Source organism: Phocoena phocoena, chromosome 20 (assembly GCF_963924675.1).
Source record: "Phocoena phocoena chromosome 20, mPhoPho1.1, whole genome shotgun sequence".
NCBI classification, from domain to species: domain Eukaryota; kingdom Metazoa; phylum Chordata; class Mammalia; order Artiodactyla; family Phocoenidae; genus Phocoena; species Phocoena phocoena.
Genome location: NC_089238.1, coordinates 40,650,615 through 40,661,329, shown reverse-complemented (window position 1 = coordinate 40,661,329; position 10,715 = coordinate 40,650,615).

The following is a 10,715-nucleotide window of genomic DNA, read 5'->3' as shown; positions in this document are numbered from 1 at the left end:
AACGATATCCATAAAATTCAAAGAATGTGCCAAGTATGTTCTGTGACCACGGTGGAAGGAAATGAAAATGAATAACGATGAGATTCACAGAAAAATCTCAAACATTTGGAAATCATACAACACATGTAAAGGATCCGTAGGTCAAAGGAGACATTTCACAGGAAATTAGAAAATATTCTGAATGAAGTGATAATAAAAACTAAACATATCAAAATTTGTGGGATATACTGAGGCAGTGATTAGGGAGAAATTTACAGCTTAAAACACTTACATTGTAGAAAAGAAAAATATAAAGGGGGGGGATTAGTCCAGCAACATTCTCATGGCTTTGTGGTAACAATGCAGAGTATGAGCACTGCAGGGCAAGAGACTCCTCCTGGTTTCCCTGCCTACAGGCTCCCATCCCTCTCACATGGTAGCCCGGAATATCTAAAACACAAAACTATCTGTCATTCCCTTGCTCCAAACCCTCCCATGGCTCCCCACTGCTTCAGGGTGAAACTCAAAATGGACCTTGGCAAGGTCCATTTTTCTTTATTTTTTACAAATATTTATTTATTTATTTTTGGCTGCGTTGGGTTTTCGTTACTGCACACAGGCTTTCTCTAGTTGCAGTGAGCGGGGGCTACTCTTCGATGCGGTGCGTGGGCTTCTCATTGTGTTGGCTTCTCTTTGTTGCAGAGCACGGGCTCTAGGCACGTGGGTTTCAGTAGTTGTGGCATGTGGGCTCAGTAGTTGTAGCTCGCAGGCTCTAGAGTGCAGGCTCAGTAGTTGTGGCACACGGGCTTAGTTGCTCCGTGGCATGTGGGATCTTCCCGGACCAGGGCTTGAACCCGTGTCCCCTGCATTGGCAGGCAGATTCTAAACCACTGCGTCACCAGGGAAGTCCCAAGCTGACCTTTTCTGACCTTGCTCCTGCTCAACTTTACCTCTCATGCCAGGCCTTGTCTGTCTGTGTGCTGCATCTGGCTTCCTGAACGGTCCCTTGAAATCAAGAGGTTTTTTTTCTCCTCTGTCTTTTTTTGCTCTAGAACTAGGGTTGCCAGATAAAATACCTCGACTCCCAGTTAAACCTGAATTTCAAATAAATAATGAATAACTTTTTAGTATGAGAATGTCCCCGGGCTTCCCTGGTGGCACAGTGGTTGAGGGTCCACCTGCTGATGCAGGGGACGCGGGTTCGTGCCCTGGTCCAGGAGGATCCCACATGCCGCGGAGCGGCTGGGCCTGCGAGCCATGGCCGCTGGGCCTGCGCGTCCGGAGCCTGTGCTCTGCAACGGGAGAGGCCACAGCAATGAGAGGCCTGCATACCGCAAAAAAGAAAAAAAAAAAAAAAGAATGTCCCCAATATTGCACGGGGTATATGTATATACTAAAAAAGTATTCACTGTTTATCTGAAGTTCAAATTTAACTGGGTGTTAATTTTATTTTTTTTTTATTTGCCAAATCTGGCAACCTTACCCAGAACTGGCACATGGTGTTCCATCTGCCCTTTCCTTGCTTCTCTGCATGGGTGACTCCTTTTCCTGAGTCAGGTCTCAGCTTAGAAATACTCCCCCCCAGGAAGACAGTTCTCCCTCCCCCTTTCTCAAGCTGAGGCTATAGTTGTCTCATTACTGTGCCTGAGCTGTGCCCCCCAGGCAGGGTAGGTCCACCTCATTCACTGCTAACTCCTCAATCCCTGGTATCGTGTCTAGCACTTGGTGACTACTCAATAAATACTTGTTGAAGGAACAAGTGCTGACCTAGGTCCTAGCTATGGGGCTAGAGGGCTGGCCCACTTCCTGCCTTTCAAGCCCTTCCCCCCAGTAGGGGATGCATCAGTTATCTATCACTGCAAACAAACCACTCCAAAAATTAGTGACTTAGAAACACAGCAGCCATGTAGTTTGCTCACGAATCTACAAAATGAGCAGAGCTCAGCAGGCACAGCTCAGCTCTGCACCCTGCACCCCTAACCCCTAACACACACAGCTGGGATAGGAGAATCCACTTCCAAGATAACTCACTCACATGGCTTTCAAGTTGGTGCTGTATGCTGCTTCTCTCCACATGTGCCTCTCCACAGGGTGGCTGGGGCTTCCTCACAGCGTGACAGCTGGGTTCCAAGAGCAGTATCTCAAAGGAGACAGAAAATGGCAGATGCTAGTTATCTAAGGCCTAGATCTGGGAACTAGTACAGTGTCACTTCCACCATATTTTATTGGTTAAGTAGTTGCAGAGTCCATATTCAAGGAGAGGGGTCATAGACCCCTGTCTCTAAATGGAACAAGCGCTAAAGAGTTTTGTGACCGTGTTTTTTTTTGTTTTTTTTTTTAAGCGGTACGCGGGCCTCTCACTGTTGTGGCCTCTCCCGTTGCGGAGCACAGGCTCCGGATGCGCAGGCTCAGCGGCCATGGCTCACGGGCCCAGCCGCTCCGCGGCATGTGGGATCTTCCCAGACCGGGGCACGAACCCACGCCCCCTGCATCGGCAGGCGGACTCTCAGCCACTGTGCCACCAGGGAAGCCCTGTGACCGTGTTTTAAAGCTACCACAGGAGAGAATACTCACCACAAAGGAATTGACAGAACGTATCATCAGCACCAGTCTGAGTGTATGACGGTTCATAGGATGCTTTTCTCTCCATGGTGTGCAGCACGGGCCAAAATATTCAGGGAGCCTTAGAGTGACATAGGGCAGGAGCGACCGAGAGAGGAAGCAAGGGAGCAAGACAGAGAGAGCAGAGAGCGAGGTGTGCGAGGTAAGGAAAGTCTTCCCTCGGAGCAAGAAGAATGTGAGCAACTCAACCAATGTAGGCACTTACGATAACGGTACCTGAAGGGAGGCTGCACAGTTGGCACCTGTCGTGGGTCCGTTGGGATGTTGTAAACAGACAATTTCAAATTGAATTCTTTTCTTTTGGTTTTGAAAAAAAAATTAGTCTATAGAAAGCTGACAGAACAGTCAAATGAACAACCCACACACCTGTCACCTAGTGTCACTAATGGTTAACATTTTACCACATTTGCTCTTTGAAAGTAAGTTACAAACGAGACATCTCCCTCCCCAATCCTTTGGCCTGCATTCCCTCTCCTGCCCCACTCCCTCCCACCAACCTTCCCACCCAGCAGTGTACTCTCTGCACCAGTGGTTTCACTTGGGGTGATTTTGTCCCCCAGGGATTATTTGACAATGTCAAACGGAGACTTTTTTTTTTTTTGCGGTACGCGGGGCTCTCACTGTTGTGGCCTCTCCCGTTGTGGAGCACAGGCTCCAGACGCGCAGGCTCAGCGGCCATGGCTCACGGGCCCAGCCGCTCCACGGCATGTGGGATCTTCCCGGACCGGGGCACGAACCCGTGTCCCCTACATCGGCAGGCGGACTCTCAACCACTGCGCCACCAGGGAAGCCTGACATTTTTTAAATTACATTTTTTATTGAGAAAAAATTCACGTAAGATAAAATTCACCATTTAACCATTTTAAGGTGTTTCTTTAGTTCATGATGTGATGCAACCTTCATTGCTAATTCTAAACCATCTCTGACTTTTCGACTTGTTGCACCTGAAGCGGTGCTCCTGACACCTAGAGGGCAGGGGCCAGAAATGCTGCTAAAGTCCCAGGAGAGAGAATTATCTGTCTCCAAAGTGTTGAGGCTGAGAGACCCCACTCTACACCATTAGAGCACCACATCACATCCAAGGAAACAAGCAGCCATTCAGTCATGTCATCCCTACTGGTCTCAAGAATGCCTTTACAGCATTTTTATTTCAGTTCAGGAGGCAAGGTTCACATGTTTGGTTGTTAGGTCTTTTTAGTCTCTTTTAATATAGAAGAGTATTCTCTGCCCCATACTCAGCCTTTTTGTCTGATTACTTTTCGTAAGAGTTCAGGCCAGTTTTAGCACCTCATTCTGTTTCCATATTTTATTATTATCTTTTTTTATTGAAGTGCAGTTGATTTACAGTGCTGTGCCAATCTCTGCTGTACAGCAAAGTGACTCAGTTTTACATACATAGACACATTCTTTTTTTTAAATATTCTTTTCCATTATGGTTTATCCCAGGAGATTGGATATAGTTCCCTGTTAGCACCATATTCTGGATTTACCTGACTGCTTCCTCAAGATTAGATTCACGTTAAACAATTTTGGTAAGAATATTATATTGGTGATTATTGCATCACATCAGGGGGCCCATAAGATGAGGTTGCTGTGCTATTTATGATGTTGAAACTGGATGATGATGTAGTTCACAAGATAGAAGGTAGCTGCCCCCCACACCTCGCCCACCTAAGTATGGGGTCTAGGCAGCCAGCCTAGTTGGCTTACCCTTTCTGAAAAGTAGGCATGGCCTGGGGAGGGTGACTCTCACCCAGTGGGGAATCCTCAGGCCCTCCTCCCTTCTTTCTGCTGCCTTACCTTCTGAGTTCAAGGGGAAGGCCCCAAGAGCTAGTGGTTCCCTTTGCCAACCCCAGGGAGCAGGCCCCAGCCCAGGTCACTGGGAGGCCATGGGAGGACACCTTGTTCCTTGGTTCCCAGGAAGAAGAAAACTGAAGGGCAGACGTGGGCTGAACCCCTCGAGGCTGGAACCTGGAAGCTGAGGGTGTGGACAAGTAGGGGACAGGGGGTTGTGATGCTGGAAACTGCAGGGCCCAGTAGCATTCCTGTGATGAACAACTGGGCAAAAGCTGCACTGAGGTCACTCCCTACCTTCTTCCTTTCAGAACGCTCCATCCACCTTTAGGAACCCTCTTTAAATACCAATACCACCTCCTCCAGGTGGTATTTCCTTCCTCCTACCAGTGGTGCAGGAAGAAGGAAACCTTGACTGCTGTTCTCACAGCACTTCAGGCTAGATAGAACCACTGCCAGGACAAAAATTCTCTCCCCTTACACTGGAAGTGAGAACTTGAGAACCTGCACAATGCTTTTTTGAATCAGCACTGAAGCAACATATAAAAATTCAGTTTTCTGGCTTTTCTTGAAACATCTGAAGCTCTGGCAACACTGGGGCTACATCTCCACCTGGTGTCAATGGCTTCCCCTTTCAGGCCAAGCACGCCCCACACCTCCCCAGTATTGAGTATGTGTGTGGCTTTTAGTCTTACTCCTGAACCATTGCCAACGCTGAAGTTGAGAACTATTTCTCTGTACCCATGTCTCCAAAATAAGTATAACAATAAAAGAGAGGTCAAAGAGTCATGCACTTCAGGGAAAATGGGAGAAGGCACATTTCTTTGTGGAACTGAAGAATATTCCTGTGTACTTACAATGCAATCAAAGGAGGTCTGTATTAAAAAAAAATATATAGGGACTTCCCAGGTGGTCCAGTGGGTAGGACTCCACACTCCCAATGTAGGGGGCCTGGGTTTGATCCCTGGTCGGGGAACTAGATCCTGCTTGTCACAACTAAGAGTTCGCATGCTGCAACTAAAAAGTCCGCATGCCACAACTAAAAAAAAAGAAGATCCCACGTGCTGCAACTAAGACCTGGCGCAGCCAAAATAAATAAATAAATATATATTTTTAAGTCAAGTTAAAAAATAATAATTATATATATATATATATATATATATATATATATATATGTATGACCCTAAGTGTCATTGTGTCTTAGCATCATGGTTGGTTGCGAGGGGTTTCGGTGGAATGTCACACTTCTCAGTTTGACTCAGCTCCACCACTTACAAACTTTGTGACCTCAGACAAGACTGTTATGATACCCAGACCCTCTGCAGTTTAAGCTCTCTCTGGACCACCTGAACACAGCCCAACTGCTATCTTAGCAACAGAACACCCTGAGCACATGCTTTCAAGGCTGTGCTGAGGAAGAATGAGATCTCACACCCAAAATCATTCTTTTCTGGGCTGGCAATTTGCCCAGAGTCAACACCTGCCCAAGCCAAAAGCCAAACCTGGCTTACAAGGGCAGATTTTTGGCCCTGACCTTGGCAGAAGGTGCTGTCCCTTGTGATACTCTACCTCCAAGGCCACAGACGAGGCAAGGCCTCTGGAGGTCAGGACATTTGTCACTCACAGGCTGATATTAGGGATGCTCAGGGTCTGTAAGGGCTCAGCTGGGGTCAAGGGAAGACCAACAGGCCCTGCCCAGATCAGAGGAACTCACCGTGAGTTCTCTAGCCACAGACTCCAGCAGTAGATGCCAGCAGGATTTTCAGAACCAGGACCAGTGAATTCTAGGATAAAGATCTCTCCTGTAGGATGCAAGCGAGGAAGCAGGAGGCTTCTGAGGCTGCTGGAAGCCAGTTTGTGTCTACAAAGCGAAACAAGCCTTAGAATGAAGCATTTACCACAAGAGATGTACACAAGAGATGAAAAGAAACTGAAGATATCAGTTGGGAATGTGGTTAGTCTCAAGTAAGAGTAAAACCTAACAGTAGCTTAAACAAATATTTGTTTCATGTTTGTCTCATGCAATAAGATATCAGGAGGTGGGCAGACCAGGGTTGGTACAACTGCTTTACAATGTTGCGGAGGCATGCTCTGCTTCTCTTGTCCACCATCTTTAGCAAGCTAGTCCATTCTCAAGGTTGTTGCCTCATTGCCTTACGGTCACAAGTTGGCGCTACAGCTCTAAGCATTATACTTACATTCTCAGCAGGAAGTTGAAGGGAAAAGAAGCAGAAAAGGGAGACATCTTTGCCAGAGAAGCAACTTTCCCAGAAGCCCTCAACATAAGTCTTGTGGGTCACAATGTATCCCAGGGACACCATGAACTCTTAGGGAATCTGAGAAAGTTAGTCTGTTTAACTAGGCACTTCCCCAAACAAAAATGGCCTTTTTTTTTTTTTTTTTTGAAATCTTTTTTTTTTTTGCGGTACGTGGGCCTCTCACTGTTGTGGCCTCTCCCACTGTGGAGCACAGGCTCCGGACACGCAGGCTCAGCGGCCATGGCTCACGGGCCCAGCCGCTCCACGGCATGTGGAATCTTCCCGGACCGGGGCACGAACCCGTGTCCCCTACATCGGCAGGCGGACTCTCAAACACTGTGCCACCAGGGAAGCCCTGGCCTTCTTTTTTGGAGGAGGGGGGAATAGGTATTAGGAAGGCAACTGGCTGTGTCTGCCACATCAACTCCTTATAAAATCAAAAGGCATTGTATCAAACTTCATCTGAAACCAGCCCTACTTCTGGACTGTTCAATTAAATGAGCCAATAAACTATGTTTATAATTTAAGACAGTTTGAATCGAGCTTTCTGTTCATTACAACTGCTGTCATCTCATTGATACCATTTTTTTCTTTTTACTATTTTTATTTTGCATTATAAAAAAACCCACCAACAACCAGTAACAAACTGCTTTTCTTTACATTCATATGGATTTTAGGAAATTATTTTCTTTGCCCCTGGAGAAATAACCTACAGACAAAAAAATAAGTAGTATCACATTGTGAAATCTGCAAATCCCAGAAGTCAACAGCTTGAAGACACCCCCAAGGACAGGGAAGAAAACAAGTGTCACAAGAGACAAGACAAACACATATCCTGATAGCAAGCTGGGGAAACGACCATTTTCAATGCCATTGACCCAGACAATAGGTATCCTTCTTCTCCTGGCACCTACTGCCACCATCTCCAAGGGGTGATTTTTGGTCTGTGGTCTGAAGAACTCTTCAAACAACATGAGTTGCTTTGAGGAGAGGTGCAACGAGAGAGGTTCAAGTACGAATAAGGATCATGCCAAAGTCCAAAGTCAGGGAAGAACCCACAGTGAAAAGGAAACCCGTGTGACCACCACCCAGATATAAAACATTCAAGATATAAAACATTTCCAGGGACTTCCCTGGCAGTGCAGTTGGTTAAGACTTCGCCTTCCAATGCAGGGAGTGTGGGTTCAATCCCTGGTCGGGGAGCTAAGATCCCACATGCCTCATGGCCAAAAAACAAAAACATAAAAAAAAAACCCAGAAGCAATATTGTAACAAATTCAATAAAGACTTTAAAAATGGTCCACATCAGGGCTTCCTTGGTGGCGCAGTGGTTGAGAGTCCGCCTGCCGATGCAGGGGACACGGGTTCGTGCCCAGGTCCGGGAAGATCCCACATGCTGCGGAGTGGATGGGCCCGTGAGCCATGGCCGCTGAGCCTGCGCGTCCGGAGCCTGTGCTCTGCAACGGGAGAGGCCACAACAGTGAGAGGCCCGCGTGCCACAAAAAAAAAGAAAAGAAAAAAAAAAAAGGTCCACATCAAAAAAAAAATCTTTAAAAATAAAATAAAAAACATTTCCAGCACTGCAGAAGTCTTCCCAATTCCCCTTACTCAGTCAATAATGCCCCCAGAGTTAACCACTATTCAGAGCTCCATCATGATTTATTACAGTTTTGTCTGGTTTTGAACGTCATGTAAATGGAATCGTACCATATTCACTCTTCTGTGGCTTGCACCTTTCGTTCAACTTTATGTCTGTGAGATTCGTCCGTGTTGTTGTGTATAGCAGTTCATTCACTTTTTATAGCTGTGCAGTTTCCAGCTGTATGAATACACCATTATTTATCCATTTTCCTGTTGATGGATATTTGGATTATTTCTAGTTTTTAGCTGTCATGAATAAAGTTTCTAAGAACATTCTATACACATACCTTTTACTAGGCATTGCACCCACTTCTCTTGGGTTTGTACCAAAGAGTAAACTTGCTAGGTGGAAGGTCAGGCGTAGTAGTTATAGTAAACACCACAGTTTTATTTTTTCATGTTCTCTGCCCTTAGTAAACACATTTTAATGCAGCACTAAGTGAAGATAATCTTAACAAGAAGAGATTACTGATATTTGTAGCTTTCACAATTTTTTCTAAAGAGTGCAGGCAGAAAAATAATTTGTATCAGGTGAGATCTTATAAATATTAAATCCTAACAAATGCCATTAAATATGAAACAAAATATTGACTCTATTTCATAATATAGTTTATGGTTAACATAAATTTAATACAGAATTTTCAACTACCAATTTAGCTTAATTAAAAGGTATAATTTCCTCAATCCTGATTAAATAAAAGCAAAAGCATGTACAGCATCCTCTCCCAATGAGATTTTTTTTTTTTTTTTTTTTTGCGGTACGTGGGCCTCTCACTGTTGTGGCCTCTCCTGTTGCGGAGCACAGGCTCCGGATGCGCAGGCTCAGTGGCCATGGCTCACGGGCGCAGCCGCTCCACGGCATGTGGGATATTCCCGGACCGGGGCACGAAACCGTGTCCCCTACATCGGCAGGCGGACTCTCAACCACTGCGCCACCAGGGAAGCTCCCTCTGAGATTTTTTAACGGAATGCTTGAGAAAGTTTGGTGTTGGAATTATAATTACCCAACAGTGATTCTGCTGATTCCTTTTGAATTAAGGTATTAAGATCACTACTAACCAAAATACATTAATTGAAAGGTTGGAGATACAGTGAATTCTAATGGTATCCTGTAAACGTATACATGTATTGATAGATAATACTATACAATACAAACCAGCAACACTGGCTAGGGGAATTAGTATCCATGCATGCCCTACTAAGCCTTCCCAGTAGCTAGCTCCATGCTCAGAAAACTCAACTTGCAACCTATAATAACATATTTATCAAGAGTTTAGTACTTGTCACAGGCAGTTTATATTCCCACAGGTCAGGAGTGGCTTATAGGAGATTTTTAAAAATTAAAGTATAGTTGATTTACAATGTTGTATTAGTTTCAGGTACACAACATGGTGATTCAATACTTTTACAGAATATACTCCATTTAAAGTTATTATAGGGACTTCTCTAGTGGCCCAGTAGGAAGGACTCCATGCTCCCAATGCAGGGGGCCCGGGTTCGATCCCTGGCTGGGGAACTATATCCCACATGCCGCAGCTAAGAGTCCACATGCCGCAACTAAGATGTGACACAGCCAAAAAATAAATATTAAAAAAAATAAAGTTATTGTAAAATATTGGCTATATTCCCTGTGCTGTACCACAGTTTGTTTTTTTTAATAAAAATTTATTTAGTTTTGGCTGCGTTGGGTCTTCATTGCTGCACATGGGCTTTCTGTAGTTGCGGTGAACGAGGGCTACTCTTCATCGTGGCAGACAGGCTTCTCATTGTGGGCTTCTCTTGTTGCAGAGCATGGGCTCTAGGCACGCGGACTTCAGTAGTTGTGGCACATGGGCTCAGTAGTTGTGGCTTGCAGGCTCTAGAGCACAGGCTCAGTAGTTGTGGCACACGGGCTTAGCTGCTCCACAGCATGTGGGATCTTCCCAGACTAGGGCTTGAACCTGTGTCCCCTGCATTGGCAGGCAGATTCTTAGCCACTGCACCACCAGGGAAGTCCCCACAGTTTTCTTTTTACCTCTTACCGGTTCTAGTTACTTCATATCCTCGCCAACACTTGGTATTGTCAATCTTTTAGTCAATCTAGTCAGTGTATAGTAGTTCTAGTTACTTCATATCCTCGCCAACACTTGGTACTGTCAACCTTTTAGTCATTCTAGTCAGCGTATAGTAGTATCTCATTGTGGTTTTAACTCCCATTTCTCTATGAATTAAATTTCTCTAGTGACATTGAGCACCTTTCCACATGCTTATTGGCCATTGGGAAATCCTTTTTTGTGACGGGTCTGTTCAAGTCCTTTTTCCTTAATGACTATGTAATTCTGCATGAGTCATTTTTTGAGTCTATGCACTGTAATGTTCTTTTCCCAGTTTGTGGCTTATCTTTTCACTTTCTTAATTATCTTTAATTAATGACCAGAAATT